Below are 20097 nucleotides of genomic sequence, written 5' to 3'. Positions count from 1 at the left end.
GCCAGGTCATGGGTAAATCTGCTCACATCGCTAAGGGACAAGCACAGTGGTTATAAACGTGCTAGGGTAACTCCTTACATGTACTCGCTCGTTTATCACGTTCCAGGATTCATAAAGAAACATGGGCCTCTTAAATCATTTACTGGTCAGGGTGTCAAACGTAATAATGATGTGGCAAGAACAGTTGTACTGCGAAAAATCTAACAAAAGAAATCCTATGGAGGATATCATGAAACTGGAGTCAAGGCAATGGGATCTGAAAGAGAGCGAGCGAAAGAAAAGATTGTATGTGAAAAGAAATCAAGATTATTGGGACAATGAAATTAGGTCAAAAAGGAAAAAAACTCTTGAACATAGTTCTAATAATCTACCTTTATCATAACAGTGAAAGACTAAAAGGGATGATTCTCCAGTCACCCACACATTACATTGCTATTACTGCACTTTTCATATTTTATGTGTACATGAAAAGAATAGCAATGTCACATGAGTGACCAGAGAATCATCCTGAAAGTTTTTTTTTGCCACAGCTGTCTTACTACTTTATTGTGAGTTTATTAAAACTTTTACATGAAGTTCATGTCAAACAGAATGCACTCTTACAAAAAGAAACACTAATTTTCTCCCTATGGTAACACGGAGATAAGCTTGCAACACCTTTCTTAAAGGTATACGTTTTTGGACTTCTGGAAAGGAAAAGTCTTATCTTTACGGGGGACAATATTCTCTCTCCGTCACCAAGATTGTCAGACACCCTGTCCCAGCTTTCACTTAACTTACATAAAACAAAATATTTCTTTTCCAATAATATGCTTCCCCTCTCATTGCTACTTTGACCTTTATTTTTGAACAAAAACTGGAAAACATCATGCCAAAAGTTAATGCATGTTGGAAGGGTGCTTTTTGACTTCAAATGCTCAAGAATTCCAATTGCAATAGCATCTCTTCCCTCATCGATTGCTTCAGGAAGGTAAGGGGTGTTCAAACGATCTAGGAAATTAATAGGAATTTTACTAATTATATTTATCTTGAATTTCTAGCTCTCCCCTATGTATGGTTACACGGAAAAATCCATTGTCTTTCAGTTATTTTTTTTCCCTCTGGATTAATAAAGCAGGCCGTAGTAATTAAAGTAACTGTAAAATTAAATTACTAAATTACACTAGACTTCCTGTAAACATTTGACGGCTGTATCTTTCTGACGCTATTTAAATTTTAAGGTTACTGCAAACATACCTTAGAGCCGCAGAGTTCAAATGCTCCTCTGGCTCCCACGAGTTGTACAAGCTCGAGTATCCTTTCCATTTTATGAAATATTCGAACTATAGAAATGTATTATGAGCTAAGTGTTAGATAAATACCACAAACAAGAACTATCGACACTAATTTCCTTGGCAAAATGTAAGATAACGTGTTAATTACTTGCCTTTCCTTTCGACTTCCTTTATGTGATCACTCTTTCAACTTGGTAACTTTTTCTTGTTGAGTTTAAAGTGTAAAATTCGGCCGTGCTAAGATTATTTAACTCTTTATAGAATCCTCCCGCCATATTGAAAAACTGGAAATTATGCGCCGGCGAAGGGTGTAGCGAATTTCTAGCCATGCGTATCCTTAGTAAGACTGTTTAGCCACTGGTTGGTCACTTTGAAGGTTAACTCACGATCTTTTTTGGTGTACCGCGTCTAGCAAAGAACTCTTTAAACCCTTTCTTGAATTTGTCAGCGTCCATGCTCTTGCTCAACTTCAGATGAACCGCTCTTGTGGTAGAGCAGGTGTAAAGAGCAACGTAAGCCTTGCTCGTTGACTTTCGGTTATCTCTGTAGAGAAGGGGACCAGCAAAGTCCACTCCAGTCACTGCGAACGGTTCTGTCATCACTGTTTTAAACGTTGGTAAAGACGCCGTTGTTGGCTGCTTTAACGCTTTTGGTCGGGCTTGCTTGCAAGTGTTGCAGCTGTTCACGATATCTTTCGCCAATCTTCGCAACCTTGGTACCCAAAATCGTTTCCTTGTTTTTGCTATTGTTGAGCTTACTCCCCCGCGACGGATTTGCTCATGAATCTCGCACACCAATAGTCGGTCCAACGTGGAGCTTCTCGGAAGGAAGATCGGGTTGTATCCAGATATGCGTCCATCAACTCTCAGCAAGCCATTTTCGTCCTTGTAAAGAGTACAACCTCCGTCATCCTTCACGTTTTCTTAAACGATTTTCACCCAAGTAAGTTCGGCTCGTTCAATTTCTTCCTTAGCTAACGGGCCATGGTGCTTTTGTGAATTCTTCCTCGCATTCTTTGTGAAACGGAAGATATATGCTGTCACTCGTATCAACTTTCGATACTTGAACTTCGTTAACATGTAGTTGATCATCTGTGCATCTCGTTCTATCGCTTGTTTAACCAGGGTTTGTTTGGCTGTCATCTCTTGGGAAATCTCTGCCGTTTTTGTTATCTCTGGTTGCTCTGGCCACAATTCATGCTTGGAAATCCACTCAGGACCCTTGAACCACATATCGGTTAGCTTACTTGGCGTTGCTCCCCTGGTTCCCACGTCGCTAGGGTTGCTGTTGGTTGGAACGTAATGCCAGGTTGCATTCATTAACTCCTTGATTTTCTTGACACAATTTCTTACAAACACCAACCATGTCCCTTTGTTTGCAAGCCAATAGAGTACCGTCACATCTACCAAATTATGGACTGCACAAATGGATTGCTGTTCCAACGGCTTCATTACATTGTTTAACAACTTGGCCAAGGTCGTAGTTGCAATCATTTCTAGTCTTGGGATGCTTGTATCCTTTGGAGCAACTCTCAACTTCACCACGAGCAAAGTTTGGTTGACTGCTATCGATCCTTGGTACTCAACCGTGTAAATTGCTGCACACACCGCCGCCTTACTGGCATCTGAAAATCTGTGAAACTCAAATTGACTATCACTTCTTAACTTTACGCTTCAAGGCACAGAGATCAATCTCTGCTGTCTCAATCCGCGGATCCACGAATGCCACTTTTGTGTAATGTCAGGTGGTAATATCTCGTCCCAATGCAGCTTAAGAAGACACACATTGCTGAAGATCAATTTGGCAATGATCATCACAGGAGAAGACCATCCCAGAACGTCGTACACGCCGTTGATTGCTGCGACCATCTTTCGCTTTGTTAACGGTTCTCTCGCATTTATGCACGGCTCAAACAATACCACCATCGTGTCTGCAGCCTTGTCCCAAGGCATTCCCAGGATCTTTGTTTGATTTGCGTCACCACTACTGGTCAACGTTTTCGCGTATGTCTTTTCCTCCTCTTTCATTTTAACGCTGGATTCGACAGATGATACGTTGCTATGCCACTTATGCAATTGAAAGCCGGCCGCCGCCATAATCGTTGTTGATTCTTCCTTGAACTTTGTCACTAGACTCTCTGAATCGCCTCCTTCCTGTATATCATCAACATACGTGTCCTCTTTTAATGCTCGCACTGTTTCTGGGTGCGTGTTCACATATCCTTCCAAGTGCTTTTCCATGGTTGCTCCGAGAATATACGGGCTCAAAGTAGCTCCAAAAATAACTCGCGTAAACCTGAACTCGATTATATTCCTATTCATCAGGTCGTCATACCACAGTATCCGTTGTGCGTCACGATCGTTTTGTTTGACGATAATTTGAAGAAAGGCTTTCGTCACATCACCAGTGATACACAACATTCGGAAGCGATTGCGGAGGAGTATATCTAAGAGGAGTGGTTGCAATGAGGGCCCAGTCTCTAAGCAATCGTTTAGGCAGGGCCCCTCCACAGTTGGTTTTGAAGAACAGTCGTGGACAATGCACATTTTTGTCGATTCTGCTTGCTCTCTTATCACTGGTTGATGAGGTATGTAGTGGATAACCTTCTCGGTGGGTTGAACTGGAACAGGCTCGATCACCCCGTCTCTTAGCTGTTCATTCATTATTTTGTTATATTTTTCCAGCTTCCCCATTCTCTCAAGCTTTCGCGTGACGTTGTGTAGTCGTGCAATCGTCTGATTCTTGTTTTTTGGCAGAGGCATACAGTCACTTTTCCAAGGTAGCCCTGTCTCGTAGAATCCATCATCATTCTGTTGAAGCTGCTTCTTAAATTCTTCGTGCTGGAACGATGTCACCTCGTCGCTGTCAGTTACCCCAAGCACATCATCTCTGCACAGTCGCTCAAACTCTTCTTGGCCAGTATGAAGTAGGAAATGCTTGTCGGTCTTGGTGCTTGTGTGAACACCACCATAAAGTGTCCACCCCAGCAGTGTCAATTCGGCTCCTGAATCCTTTTCCTGGTCATCACCCAATATTGGGGGCGCACCAGACTTAATACGTTGATAGTCTGTTACACCTAACATGATGTGGACTGGTAAGACATTCCCAGTTGACTTTTTTTCACTAAAGGTTAGCTGTCTAAGGCGTGGCTGTTTTCTCTTTATCTGATTAATGTTTGGATTTGTTACATGGGTTAAGATATCCTTTTCCGCGTTAATACACTCTATTTCCATTTTAAACGCATTTCCCACTGTTGATCCAATCGTGATGTTATAGATCTCCACCATCTTGTTTAAAGTGCCATACATTTGTTCAATACACCGTCTTTCCTTTCCCTTTGGTCTTAGCCTCAACTTCGTAATGATGATAATTTCATAATGCCAGCTCCCATTCAACGCTCGCAAGTAACGTAGGATGAATGGCAGAAGTATTCTGGGTTGCTGTTCTCATGCCTTGTTCTTCAATCTGATTCTCCCTGTCTTTCAACGATTCTCCTGGTTGTTGGGATGTCATGAGCCCCACCTGTTCTCCTTTGGTTTCGTTTTCCTTTTGACTGTCCCTTGTGTTGCCCATTGATGACCTTTCTTGTTGTAGGCATATGGAGGTATGGTGTTTTTGACCACAGTTGTGGCATCCTCGAGCTCTGATGCACAGTTTAAACAAGCTTTTTTCTGCTTTAATATGTCACAATTTCCAGCTACACTTAACATTTTTGTACACTTCACCGCAGGGTGCTCAGTGGACTCACAGTAAATACATCTTTGATGACGCTTATGTCCATCTCTGCCATTACTAAGTAATAGTTTGTCCTGGTTTTGCCAACCGAATCTCTCACTCTTCCGCTTATCTTTGTTCTTTCTGTCTTCATTACGCAATGGGTGCCGATCCACATATTTCCTCAGGTTCTCTACAAGTTGTTTCAGATCCCAACTTTCCCAGTCATCATCTTTCTGTACCAGGACTTCTTGAACGGGTCCCAGCTTATCCATAAGGGTATAAACTGCTGATTGGGCAGATTCTAACTTATCCATAGTAGAGAGTGTTCTTACAGTTCTTGACAGCTTGTTGTGAAAGTCATGGATCGATTCAAGGTTGTGAATACTTTTTATTGCATGTAGTGTCTCCAGATCTTTAATCAATGCCCTGTGAACTTTAATGTTTTTACCATAAGTCTCGTTAAGTATGCGTTTAGCTTCATTGTAACCATCAATTGAATGTGGCAAACCCATGATGTCATCTCGAGGTTTGCCCTTGACCAACTCTATTAAGTAGTGAAATTTACTAATTTCGGAAAGATTTGACTCATCAACTTCTACCTTAAACTGATTCCAAAAACGAAGCCAATCTTTGTAATCTCCAGAAAAAGGTGTGATGGTATATCTTTGCAGCTTCACTGTGGATGTTGATTTTTTAAAAGCATTACTCCCTTCACCAGTGTTCTCATTTAACTTCTGTAGTTCTAGCTTTCTCTGTATCCATTCTTCCTCTGCCTGATGTTGCCTCATGATTGCCGCTTCTGTTTCCCGTTGGTAATTTTCTCTCAATTTCGCTTTTTCAATGCTCAACCGCTTTTGTTCCTCAAGTTCTGTTTGCAACTGTTGTTCACGCCTATGTTTTTGTAATTCCCCAAAATGTGCTTTGCATTGATCCCTTTCTTTCCGAAATTGTGTAATACAGTCCTTTTGTGCCATCGACCACTCTTTTATGTAATCCACATCTCTGTCGCTATCCATTAAATGTTGTAAAGTTTGATCCTTTGATGCTTCCAGTCGCTTTATTGATTGTGTTATTTTCTCGTGGGCAAAAGCCACATCTTCCAAATTATTGGCGCCTCCTAGTTCAACAGCTTCTGCAAGCTTGAGTTTTTCCAAGGTAATACATTTGTTGTGTTTGGCTTCACCGTCCATGTTTGTTTACTAACAACTCAAGTTGTAATGTCCGCTTTGCAAATTTGTATTGTTTCGTACTTTAATTACCATTTAGCGCAATATTTATAGGTCCAGTACCCTCTAGCGCAATATGGCGCCACTGTAATAATGTTTCCTATTGTTTCCTCTCACATTTCACATCAATATATTTCAAATATTGTAAACAATATATATCCCAAATGTCGCATACCCTGTATAATCTTGGTCCAACACTAACCTGTATATCTGTTGATAGAAACTCTTTTTCCTATCTCGTTAAAGTTGTATGATATCACATATTAAAACACCGTCTGATTTTGCTCGGAATTTTGTCTCAAACTTCGTTGAAAATCTAATCCTTATTTTGCGTATTTCCTATATCCTGCCGGGGTCGCCACCTTCAGTGTGGGGAATGGTCCCAGAGACACTGAATAATTCACACCTGATCACTTCACTTTGTTAAAAATATTTATAGATATAATAATATACAAAAGGTTTTCTTCTATGAGCTCACTCGCTCGCTCCGTGAGCAAAAGACAAAAGCACATGTTATTGTTCTATTCCATAAATTAACATAATTAACTATAAATGTCAATTCCAGTTCCCGTGCTGTCTCACAGTTTCTAACAATTCGAAATCGCATATAGTGATGTGCCTTAAATGTCTGTGAAATACGAACAAAGTAAACACCAAAAAACGGCTTCACATTTAATGAAACTGGCATCAATAAAAAGTTTGGATAACACAGATTCCAAATATGTAATTTTTATCCTGGCTTAAATTCGTTGTCGAATGTCACAGCTCCTAAAATGCAAATGTCTGTCAGCCTGACATTCGAAATCGCATATAGTGATGTACATTAAATGTCCATGAAATACGAACAAAGTAAACACCAAAAAATGGCTTCACATTTAATGAAACTGGTATCAATAAAAAGTTTGGATAACACAGATTCCGAATATGTAATTTTTATCCTGGCCCAAATTCGTCCTCGAATGTTACAGCTCCTAAAACGCAGATATCTTCCAGCCTGACATTCGAAATCGCATATAGTGATGTGCCTTAAATGTCCGTGAAATACGAACGAAGTAAACACCAAAAAATGGCTTCACATTTAATGAAACTGGCATAAATAAAAAGTTTGGATAACTTAGATTCCGAATATGTCATTTTTATCCTGGCCCAAATTCTTCCTGGAATGTTACAACTCCTAAAACGCAAACGTCTGTCAGCCTGACATTCGAAATTGCATATAGTGATGTACCTTAAATGCACATTGAAATACGTGCAAAGTAAACACCATAAAACAGCTTCACATTTAATGAAACTAGTATCGATAGAAAGCTTAGATAACACAGATTCCGAACATGTAATTTTTATCCGAGCTATAAAATTTATTCACTACAAATAACAGATTGGTAGTGAATAATAAATTCTGAATGTTTTAATTCAAGATGTATATGTCTTTCTACATACATAAGCATAAGCAGCATTACCCAAAAGGCCTCTCAGATTTTAATCGCCAATTTAATATCACTGTAATCAACACATCACAAAAAAAATTAACGCACTTTCAGTTTCAGGTACATTTCAACATCAAACAAAAATTAAAAAGGACACTCTCTTAAAGTTTACTGGCCTTCCAAACCATATGCTTGCTTTGCATTAAACATGATAGCATCTAAAGTATGGTTCTTCTCGACTGGCGTTCACCTCGATCTGGTTCAGTCATGATACACAAATCTGTCATTTCACATTTTACCAGAACAAGTAAGAATCGGCAATTCACAGTTCACATTTGTAAGACCATCTTGTTTTTTACTTTTCTTGTTTTTTAGACTGTCACCTCCATCTCCAAAAGAACTATATTTTTAAATTAAATTTGGTGTAAAATAGGTGAACAAAATACAGCATTTGTTTCCAATTTTTTTTATACTCTTTCCCTATTGGTCATCATTGACGTTGAAATAAATAAGACCGGAACGCTACTTCACTTTAGAGAACGAAAGAATTAAATTTTAATCTCGCTTTGACCCGCAGTCATAAGTGGGAATCCTAACACATTAACACCTTCGTCCACCTTACTTATCCTATTGGATGGTTAGGTGTTAGCTCTGTCGTTCATGGGAGGTGTGGCTTGGAACGAGTACCGTTACTTGGAGCCAGGTTGAGATCCCTTCGGCATCCCAAGCTGGACACCCCCCCCCCAACGAACGGAAGGAGGAAGTGCGCAAAAGGACAAAGAAAAAGAAATTTACTTATCGCACTTTGGCACAAGCTGTTGCTGTAAGCGTTATCGTTCGTTCGCAGATGGGTTGTTAATGCCCTCTGCGGGCTCTGCTCCGCGCCTTCCCGCTCGCCCCTCCCCTTCGGTCACGTGGTCTGCCTAACGTCGCGACCCAACGTCACTAAACCGGTTTCCTTTATGTTAACCTTGATTATTGCAATACCCTATTAAACACAATGAGGACTTGTAATACAAGTACGCGGGATTTGACTCCCAGTCATATGCGTGTGTCGGTAGCGTTCCAGTTAAAAAGCTTATGAATGTACGAAATTGTGACCGTAAGACAACCATAATTATAACGTCAAGTATTCTCCGCGCAACATTTTAATGTTTACTATGTTCTTTATATACAATCAAAGAAATGCTTGTGACAGTTTGATTAAGCTCTATTATCAAAGAATAAAATTAAAAAGCGTAATTATAGAGACAGAACCACATGTAAGTGTAACATTTGATCTAAGTACATTCTTCGTCATCTGAGAGGTCTAGAACGAGGGACAACTCTTCTTCATACTCTTCTTCGTCTAGATCATTGTCACCATCACTGTCACTGTCCAACATTTCAAGTTCTTCTGATTCAGGTGAAATTCCATTCAAACGTTTCGTTGTTTCAAAAGTATATTCGAACTGTGGTAAGGAAGATTGGACTTCGACAGGGAGATTGTCGCTTAAGATACAACCGAGGGCGTAAAGTTTATTATTTTCCTCACGAATTTGCTTTTGAACGAAACAGTTAACGGCTTTGATATAAAGAGAAGTTTCGTCCATATGTTAAGCCAGAAACGTTTCCAACATAGATATTCTGTTTTTGTAATACTTCACATGTCTTAGCATTTCCACATTCAAATATGATACCTCTTTTTTACATCTTTCAGTCAGGTGATACAGGTCAATCACGTTCCGCTTTACAGAAAATGGTACACCATTTAGCCCGTATGAATTTCCTCTGAAATCTTCATATATACCAGACTGAGGATCCTTCACGTCATCGAATTTCAGTATTTCGGGCATTCCTTCAATTTTCTCCTTCCAGGAAGACAAGGTAGCATTGTATTTTCTCCACAGAGACTTTGATTGTGTTAGTCTTTTGTTTTATCTGTTTAGACAACTTTGCTGCTATCGCTTGTCCATCTAACAGAAAACGAAGTATGCAACATAATAGTATATATATAGTACAAGATTATAAAATTTCAGTGTTGTTTGTATCCAGGGAATTTTCAAAACTTTACTTCTAACTATTCTAAGCCATTACAATTTAACAACTCAAATATTTTCCACATTTTTTATGCCAACTTAACATACGGCAACACAATGATGTAAACAGGTTGCTCATATTCTGGCTATTGGCCATTAGAGCCCTACCTGTGTATTTCTGTTTTAGAGACAACAAAAACATCCGTCCAACAGCCAATGCATATATCCGTTCGATTGTACGCTCTCTCCTTGTTTTTTCAACAGTTAGAGCGGCAAAATTAAACATTGCCTCGCCAAATATCCATCTTTGCTTCATTTTCCGACTTTTCTCGATTGACACAATAGCTTTCAAGGTGCTATAAAAAAAATCGTAATACATTACGATTACGAATATAATGAATTACTCTTCAAATGGGTTATTTTTACTCTGTGGAAGAGATGTTACGACCCTTTCAAAGGGTAGAATCACTCCTTTCCACTTTTAGTTTACTCCAATAAGGAGCTGCAATGACCCTTCTGGAGTTTGAAACTACCCTTCAAGTTAGTTATTTTTACTCTTTCGAAGAGTTGAAACGACTCTTTTGAAGGGTAATTTGGTTACCCTTTGAGGGGTCAAAACTACCCTTTGTGAGGAGTAGATTCTACTCTTTCGAGGGGTAACCTATGAAGGGGCCAAAACTACCCTTTTGAAGAGGTAGTCCTGGGGTCAAAAAAACTACCCCTTTTAAGGGGTCAAAACTACCCTTTTGAATTTACAGTGTAAACGTTAAAGGGAGACATATGTACATGTAGTATTAAAAATTGCACTATTTAAAATACATTTTTAAAATACTAGAAAATTTTGCTCTATTAAAGGCAATTTTCCATTATGTTCGTTCCTTCTGCGCGGGTGAACGCCCTCTGTTTTTAGAATTCGTCACACCCACAATAGCAAAATTTCAAAGGTCCTTCGCCCGCGCGGGGAAAGCAAACGTAATGGAAAACAGTCCTAAATTATACTAACGCTTTTCGTTTCTTCACAAGATCTGTTATGGTCTCATGCTTGTCGGATTCTGCGGCTGCAATGTTATGTCTTAAAATAAATAGTGAAAACTGAACGAACTGTTAACTGCATATGTATACAGTAATTATACACTGATGTCCAAACCTTAACTCCTCGAGCTAGAATAGATTTTGAACATACTTGGCCTCCCAAGACAACGGCAACACTTTGGTTTCTGTGGGAATTATACATGGTAAATTACATCTTGAGAAAGGATGTATGTACTGTAATGTACTGTGCAAGTAACAGAGCAAGTAGTACCAATTGAGCTGGTGTAAAAAATGAATCTGCAACTTATATGCTTACATCTACGCAAATAATGGTTCTTATGTACCATAACTTACTTTCTCGCGTAATCAACACATTCTGTTCTTCCTCTGTCCATAATTTCACCAAACTATCATCATATTCAACAGTATTACAGTATTTGATATCTACATTGTCGACGACTAGTCGTGTTAAATTTGTTTCACATTTTACAATTTCACGTAGATACACACAACTCAGCTCAAGTCAATAAGGCAAGTTATTTTTTAAAAATTGTCAACTGAAATCAAATATACAGTGTACTTTCAACTACCTCAATTTCAGACAAAAAGCTTAGTACAGAATCAAGCCTGACAGACTGAATATACTGTGCCTAGAAAGGTTTAAAGTATTACCGACCTGTTAACTTAGAAAAAACGTCTTGAAGTTGCTCGATTGCATTTTCCATAAGGTTCTTTGCCTTCCGTAAATTCGAGATAAACGAAGGCCCTGAAGCGAAATATCAATTCATATACATATTAGACAGTCTTGCAGTTTTGTGTCCAGTAAACTATGTGCGACGATTAAGAATATAATTGTTCCCCAAAAAGATTCGCCCGTTACAGGTATTGCATAAATTAATATACAGCTACAGGTCAAACCAAATTGCTGTAGACGCTTTTGTGCGTAATGCAACAACGCATCGCAAAACATCAATTCTACGTCCACTGGTCATCTCTTTTGTTATGGACGAAAATCCTCGTAGATAAGACCAAAGGCGTTCAATTCCCTCGCCGTCGGTTAGACCATAACCTCTGTTCCTCCGGGGACTAAATGAAATCTGCAAAATTAGAAAAGCATCACATAAGACATTAATATTACAACACTATAATGAAACCTGGCAACTTTCGCTGTGCTAAGAATATAAAAATGATTGATAGCCAATGATAGACAGTACCAAGTAATTTATTAATGCTATGAATGTCCATTAGTATACCAGTCGTATAAACCTGACAGGAAGCTTTATGCCCGTAACAGTGAAACACGGGAATTGCCAAATCAATTCTGTCCAGAATATCTTGCCTGTTTTTTTTCTAAAATTGAATATTTATTTATTTATTAAAAAATCATGCAACTACCTTTAGAGTAAGCAAACTAAAAAATGTCAGTTTTCCATGCATTTATCACATATCATCGTACTGTACCTTCAAATGAGCTGACAAGGTACAACCAATGTCATACGTAATTTTCACATTAGTGGTAGCATCTGAATTACTAAGAAGTCAATCAACTTCAAACACAGAATATGCAATTCTAAATAATATTAAAATTGCTAATCTTGTATATTTATCAACAAGGAAAACTACTAGACTACGCGTATAATAAACTCACATAGAAGACATGTGAAAAAAATTGTATTTATGGAGAAAACTACTGTACCGTTCGCCATGTTTCATGTCGATGAAACCTTTAGGGTATTCATGTCTACACACTCTGCCAAATACTCCCTTTTCGTCAAACAGTGCATTTCTCCCTTTTGATCGTAACATATTATTTACTTCCCCAGATTTAAACTCATTACAGTCCTTTAAAAAAGGCATAAAATGTATGTTCCTTTCAGTTATTCAATTATCATACTGTACATGTAAACCCATTTAGTGTTTAACCGTGTAGCTTAATGCATATTAATACAAACAATTCATCAAAAACGTACCGCTGGGGCTTCTTGTGCATCTTTTTAATAGTCCAAAACAAATTCATCCACACGTTCTTGGTCTGCAAACATAGTAGTACCATGTCTTGGTGGTAAAAGAACTGTCCCAGCTGACTTCTTCCTTACTAGCCCGAAACACCCATCCATCGATTCGATTACTAGATTTTGTGTTTCATTATCATTTCCATTCTACATGTAAAAGACAAGCATGACTATGTGGTTGGTGCCTGATTGCAGTTATGAAATCATATTAAGATGTAAATGGTGTAAAACAAAACCAAGCACATAAGGTTTACAGTACTGAGTACTGTGCACATACAGTATTTACATTTCAATTACAGTTATTCTGATTGTCATCTTATTGTAACTTAAAATGTAGTCAATGTGTTCCCACTACAATTTTACTTATCTTATACTACACAATTTAGTTTACTTCCAGTTAAATGGTTATAAATGTAGTCCAGACATTTTAGACAAAATACTTAGGTGTAAGGCAAAAAAGTTGATAAGATGTTGCCTTTCTCAATAAAATGCATTGTTTGTAAATAGGTAACAAGGTACATACTGTAAATTAGAAAACACAAGTTTGCCATCAATTATACATTGTCCATTTCCTGACTTCCAAGCAATTCATTTGATCAATTCTTTGGAAATTTAGCAGGTTCTTCAAAGAATTCAAAACATCCTTATTTGAGTTGACCATTCAAAGTTTATACAGGTATTTTACTTTTGAACAATTCTGATTGGTAGGTACAGTAAAAGAGAAATTATGAACTTTTTATGGAACTTTTCAAAATCTCGAGGAAATGATCAAATGTATTGCTGAAATCTAGGAAAAAACAGATCAACATTTTTCAGAATGCTTCTACAGTACCTGTATTGCCCTGGCTGTAAAATTGTTCATGAGGAAATTAATTGGTTAAAAGACTATTACCTGAGGGCAAAGTGGGCAAATAGTTTCACACAGCTGATCATTTACTTTTTTCATTGACTTTATCAAGTATTGATGGTATCTGTTACAACATAAAATTTTGGGCTAAATTGCAGAATACCCGTCCACTAGTCATGGAAATGATGTAGCCACTATTTCACTGGATACACGGATACGCAGTCGAAAATTGTAAAGCAATGAATAGGTCAGCGGTAACTCGTTTTTTTATGATGGGTACTTCATTCTTCCACAGATATATAGAACTAAAACATTTACTGCATAAATTTATGCAAATGTAGCAGAATACCCCGCAATTTTTTAAGGGACGCGGTAATACAGCATAAAAAATACATGACGTAATATAAATGTAGGTATTAGTTTAAGTGGATACGCGGATACGCAGTCGGTTAATATTCTAAAGTTCATCGACCTTAAATCAAAGACGCTCGGTCGAGCATGCCGATTCCTAGTAAAACTTGGGGAATGTCATAAACAAATTGTGAAGATCAAAAAAAAATATTAAAGTTTCTATGTATATAATATGCGCTTTCTAGTCTTAACTTCATATAATAATACCAAATTATGAGGTAGTATAAAATATATTAAATTGTAACACTGTCAGTTTTGTAAATCATTGGCTACTCACTATTCCAATCTATTCCAGAAAAAACAGTAAGGATATCAATAAATTATGTTTATCATTCATTTGAATACAGTTATTTCATGCCTGCAATGCGCGGTAATGCCATCCAAGAAAACGTATTTATTAAAATTCAAGTCAAAATAAAACCATTTCTTCAAAATGGCTAGTCCACTGAAATAAAATCCACTTAATTTAATTAAGCCGGCGAATGGTCTTGTTTTGCTCCCAATAACACGATGTCATCATCCATTCTGCAGCAAAACAAGGTGGACACCCATTTCCCACAAGAAACAGTAATAACTTAAAACATTCCACGTCGCAAATAGGTTTTTTCCAAAATATTAATTTCATGTCTTGCGGCCACAAAGCCAGCGAATAGAAAATATCGCCGTCTATAAGCTTCAGTAGAGTATGTCTTCTCTCTGATATTGCCTTTGCTGTCGCGGCGCCCACGAAGTCTTTGAACTTGAAAATATCAAAATCCATTTCACTAAATCTACTTAAAAAAGTTTGAAAAACTTCCAGGTCGTTAATTCAAATACTTTGTTTGTGAAGCGGGATCATTTAATTAACACGTTCACAGAAGTGGCAATCACATCAACCGAAACTTCTCCACTTGCCTGTTACTCAAATTACAAACGACCGCATACCACACGTATCCGCGTATCCACATAAACTAATGCATACATTTATATTACGTCATGTATTTCTTATGCCCTTACTATCATATGCCTCGTTCTTTAAAATATTAACCGATTGCATATCCACGTATCCGCGTTTCCACTTAAACTAATACCTACTTTTATATTCGCAATCTTAAATTTATAAATGATCGTGATCACAAACGGTTTGCGGAAATTTGCATATAAGCTTCAGTATCAGTATGAATAAAATCTAAACTTTCACTAGTTTTAAATAGAAACTATATACTGAAGCAAAATCAAAATCTCTTTGAATCTACAATGTCTGTAGTCATGCATGAACATGCACAAATTTTAGATATTCTCATAACTAACTGTTATTTCAATTAGCGATTTTTTTATTCAAAATATATGCATAATATCCTTGTTATACAAGGGGAATAATGACATTTATATATTTTCAAACATTATAGTACTTAGCCATTTACATAATTACAGTATGGATACACTTTAAAAATTTCCATACATCTTTTTAACGTCTACAAGAAATCTTAAAAATAGGTCACTTCCTTTGTGTTCATAACGCCACAAGAACTCTGCCAAGTGGGACGAAAACATGTATTTTCGTGTGCCAAAGTCAGGCATCTTTGTCTTTGCTTGTCGCCAATGACCTTCTATCTTGTTTGTATGATCGCCATCAGTGTTAACAAACTCTTTTGAGTGATTAACACACTTATGAACATATCCATGCTTCTTCAGGTTCACATACGCTTTCCAGCAGTCTGAGACTATCATGCTACCTTCGAACATATCCATGCTTCTTCAGGTTCACATACGCTTTCCAGCAGTCTGAGACTATCGTGCTACCTTCGGCTATGTGATGCTTTATTAATGGCAACAAGGTCTCCTCGTCACGTTTCTCAACGGCTACCATAAAACTTCTTCGAGATTCTTCTTCGATTCCCCCAAATACCCATTGCCCTTCAACTTTATGTCCTCGATGGTATGTCCTCGATGGTATTTTCTCTTTCCAAACTTGCTTTCGTCGATTTGAACAGTCTTTCCTGGTCCCCCGATCTTTTCTTCTCTCTCTAGAAGTGTGACTTCGCAAATCTCTCGACAAAAGCTATCCCAATCTACTGCCGTATGTTCGCTTATGTTGACTTCGTGCCGAATGTTCTCTTGGCTCACCCCTCTGCACCACCAGTATGTTAATTTCACAATTTCTGCAAGGGTCAGGTTGCTTTCCTCGAACCAACTGTCTTTTCGAATCGACATTTCAACCCTGTGTCGCTTCCCGTCAATTTGCCTCCTGCATTCCCACTTTAAACCGTCCGATCTGTCATTTGCGTTTACTAATTTCATCATCTCATTGCAATGTCCGCATTTTCGACTCCCGGCTATTAACTTCTCATCCATAAGCCAGCCAATCAGTTTATCCTTATTACACAAGATTTCTTCTTTGAGACGGTCATAAGTCCACTTATTATTTGTTTTGTTTTCCCGGTATTTCTCGTAGCTTTTGCCCTCGCCAAGGTGTTGTGTAGCAGCATCTTGTTTTGCAAACGTAGTCCACTCGGTCTGTGATTGTGAACTCGTTCTATTCGTTTTCTGCCTTCTTGCACACACTTGTATTGCCTTATCCATGGATGTGCTTAATTTTTTCGCTGCTTGATCTAAATGTTGTCGTTTCGCTTCGAGTTTGGCGTCCGAATGCTTTCAAAATGCAAGTTATCAAAATTTAAAGCGTCAGTTTACAAGGTATCCGTTTACAACTGATGCACTACACCTACCATGCTCGATCAATCAGTTTCGTTAAATTTGCGTAATTTCTCATTATTAAGTCGCTCGTATTTTTCTTTTTCACTAAAACTAGACATGATTGCAGAAACCCCAATGCGTGTGGTTAATTAGATAGGTTTAGAGTAGGGTCAAAGTAAACAAACAATTAAGGAGTTATGGTTGACCCGGATAAAACGTATCATCTCAAACCATTAAGCGGCCAAAATCGTCACACCGGTCAAATTTTTTTTCATGCGTATAAAAGAAGCGCACATATAACCACTTTTTAACAATTCCATTCCATCGATTTGCAATAGTTGCTTACCCTATTGTTTACAAGAAGTGGGACACTTTGTGATTATTTAACGTCGTCTATATCAATTGTATTTTAAACTATATGCATTGTTCTAATATAGCTTAGATTTTCTCTTTTCAATGTAACTTGCATTTTTCAGCTTGTCTCTGCAGACCGTCATTCAAGTATTATTAATTACTAAATAAGCCGGTAGCTACACCACGTAAGTTTAAATACTGCAAAGCCCTCATCAGTGTAATAGGAAGCCCAAATGATGAAGGCCCGGTTTAACGGACTCAAAGCTTTGCAGTATTTACGTGGTGTACCTATACAAGCTAATTTACTTATTTTGCAAACTCACAAGAATATCATTTTTAATTATACTATTACTATTCATCTGCGATATTATGTCATCATAGTGTTGCATCAAAATTAAACACAAAGGAATTATCATGTTTCTCAAACTTGACAAATTCTTCATCCGCGCCTTCAGCCGCTATTGCCGATTTGCCGCCCCCAGGTGTTAATACCAGCCGCGGCTGAAGTAATTGTCTTCAAACGTTAACACCTATACAGGCTAATTTACTTATTAATGTCACCGTGCAAACTCACAAGAATATCATTTTTAATTATACTATTACTATATTCATCTGCGATATTATGTCATCATAGTGTTGCATCAAAATTAAACACAAAGGAATTATCATGTTTCTCAAACTTGACAAAATTCTTCATCCGCGCCTTCAGCCGCTATTGCCGATTTGCCGCCCCCAGGTGTTAATACCAGCCGCGGCTGAAGTAAGTGTCTTCAAACGGTTCCGTTTTTGAATGTTGCCCGACATATATTCGTTTTCATTGATGTTTTTTAAATAGCCCCTTCAAATTGATGTGTTTTTCTTACACTTAGCGTAATCGTTCATTTTCAAACAATTACGCAAATAACGATGAACGCATTGAGATGCATTTCACACCTCTTGTGTGGCTCTTCACATGCAGTTATCCCATTAAATTCAATACACTATATATGTCTATTCAAGTTTTTCTTAATTATGATTAACAATGTTACAACACAACGTTCAATTTCGAGCAACAATATTTCTTAATGCTGTGTGTGGCTGAAAAGTCTATTTTTCTTAGCGACGCTAATTACTCATAATCTGTCAAACACCGATGCCGCTTAGGTGGAACATTACACCGTTATACTACACCATGACGGTGCCGCTCCATGCACATAAAATGCGCAAGCAAGACGTGTTTGGTCACTTTGTTTTTACAACCGAACTCTACCCGCGATATCAGAAAATCGAAATGGCAACCTCGAATCCCATCACGAAAATCGGACGTCAGCATGAAAAGACATGGTCCCGTCTTCAGAAAAGATTGTCGACTGTACCTTCGATTACTCCAGAATCATGCCGGATAATATAATCACTTTCCTGATCCATAAGGCCACAAGTGTCAACAGCTGCCTTGACTATCTCCTACCGACAATCCTTGCCACTGTCTCCTACCTATTGAGCAGAGCAAAAGTTACCGTTTCAACAGTGAATCGCGATCAATCCACAAGCCTTTACACGATATTCGTCGGCTACCCTGGCACCGGGAAATCTCCTGCTATTGAACATGGCTGTATCAAGCCACTTCAAAGTGTCCTGCGAGACGACGTTAAAAACGGCCTTCTTGACCGAACAACTTCCTCCGGTTTGATCAAACATCTCTCCGTTCACGGGACTGGATTTATCGTTTCTCCTGAGGTTTCTGATGTTTTAAATAAACTCTTGAAATCGGACGAGGAAATCTGTTCAGGAGACGCTATGGTGCTGTGCAAACTTTTCTCGGGAGAACGAATTTCGTTTCATTATGCGACTGAAAATACGAGAGAGATCGACGCAAACACACCCTTTTCCATCCTTGGTTCAACTCAAATGCCTAACGCTGCAAAACTTATTGCCAAGATGGACAAAGGTCAAGGATTACTGGATCGCTTTTTGATTTCGGTTCCAAGCACGCGGTGCCCAAAATCAAAAGAAATTGAACAATCGCTTCAATACCTATCCACCGAGTGTATTGACGACTTTGACAACATTTATCGCTTGATCACCCAGTTTCATACGGATAATGTCGTTAAATACACGTTTGATGACGAGGCTGAAGACGCGATGAGAAACGAACGGGATGCCTTCATAAGTGACATCAACGATGCCATTGCCGACGGGCGAAACAACACCTCCCAAATCTAAGAAATTGGACCTGTTACCGAGAATGGCCGCAACCCTCCATGTTTTACAACATGCTATGGAATGTGCCTTAGCCGCTCAAGAAGACATGTCAACAATCCCTACGACCATACCTAAAGAGATGTTCGAGAAAGCGAAATTGTACGTGGATCATGTTGAGAATCAAAAACACATGCTGTGTGAGGTTAATAACATATTGTGCCCACAAAATTTTCATACGCCTTTCATAACATATCTTGCGATTATCGTCTCTACACTAATTATAATATATTTATGTATATAAATTGATGGACAGATATATAGCGACCGTTCCCTTCCAAAACTCCCTATATAGGTTATATGTTTAACCTTCCGATATCTATAACTGCACTGTTTAACAATAATCTCAAATGCAAAATTGCTGTTTTTTAAAACGTTTCAGTTCATCAAGTCAATAACAAATGACACCTGTGATGAAGAAAGACCACAGCCGAATACGGGGAACATTAAGTCAGGAATATTGATATTTCCAGGCCCTGTTGTTACGTACAGGGCTTTCGTTCAAAGCGGCTCCCGTTTGACTAGGGGAATATCGAACGAAGAATTTGTTAATGCGACAGAGCAGCTAACAGAAGATTATGGCCACACCATTAATGTCAGAGTTGCTAAGTCATCAAAACGCGAGTCTGTTTGTCAAGAAAGCACCAAATCAATTCGAAGAATGGCCCAGTGAAATTTTGTGCAAAAGAGCAGAATACGAAAACAGCTACCATCGACCATGTCACAAGGCTATATCGCCAAGCATACAAAGATTGCTTCGCCAACAAAACATTTTGACCGAGGAACAACCGAACATGTAGATTTGGAAAATGTGCACATAGATGTGTGCTAAGACATTAACATAAATTTATTAGCTAGTTAGAAA

The 20097-nt window shown here is 38.3% G+C and overlaps 2 long non-coding RNA genes and 1 pseudogene across 3 annotated transcripts; all 3 read right to left on the bottom strand.

The window, feature by feature from the left end:
- Positions 1-9880: 9880 nt before the first annotated feature.
- On the bottom strand, positions 9881-11121 carry LOC114518553. The gene is made up of 4 exons (XR_003686503.1): positions 11049-11121; positions 10810-10879; positions 10666-10734; positions 9881-10018 (listed from the first exon to the last, which is right to left on the bottom strand). It is a non-coding gene; the product is annotated as an uncharacterized LOC114518553 (long non-coding RNA).
- An 836-nt stretch (positions 11122-11957) lies between these two features.
- Positions 11958-13680, bottom strand: LOC114518746. Of its 2 annotated transcripts, XR_003686515.1 has the most exons (5): positions 13599-13680; positions 12665-12853; positions 12391-12484; positions 12156-12264; positions 11958-12044 (listed from the first exon to the last, which is right to left on the bottom strand). It is a non-coding gene; the product is annotated as an uncharacterized LOC114518746 (long non-coding RNA). The 2 variants fall into 2 exon arrangements; XR_003686514.1 differs by having other exon boundaries at positions 12156-12484.
- A 1995-nt stretch (positions 13681-15675) lies between these two features.
- On the bottom strand, positions 15676-16612 carry LOC114518587 (annotated as a pseudogene).
- Positions 16613-20097: the final 3485 nt, after the last annotated feature.

This window comes from Dendronephthya gigantea, unplaced genomic scaffold (genome assembly GCF_004324835.1).
Source record: "Dendronephthya gigantea isolate DGI-Jeju-01 unplaced genomic scaffold, DenGig_1.0 000011F, whole genome shotgun sequence".
Taxonomy (NCBI): Eukaryota; Metazoa; Cnidaria; class Anthozoa; order Malacalcyonacea; family Nephtheidae; genus Dendronephthya; species Dendronephthya gigantea.
This window is presented reverse-complemented; position numbering and strand designations above follow the sequence as displayed.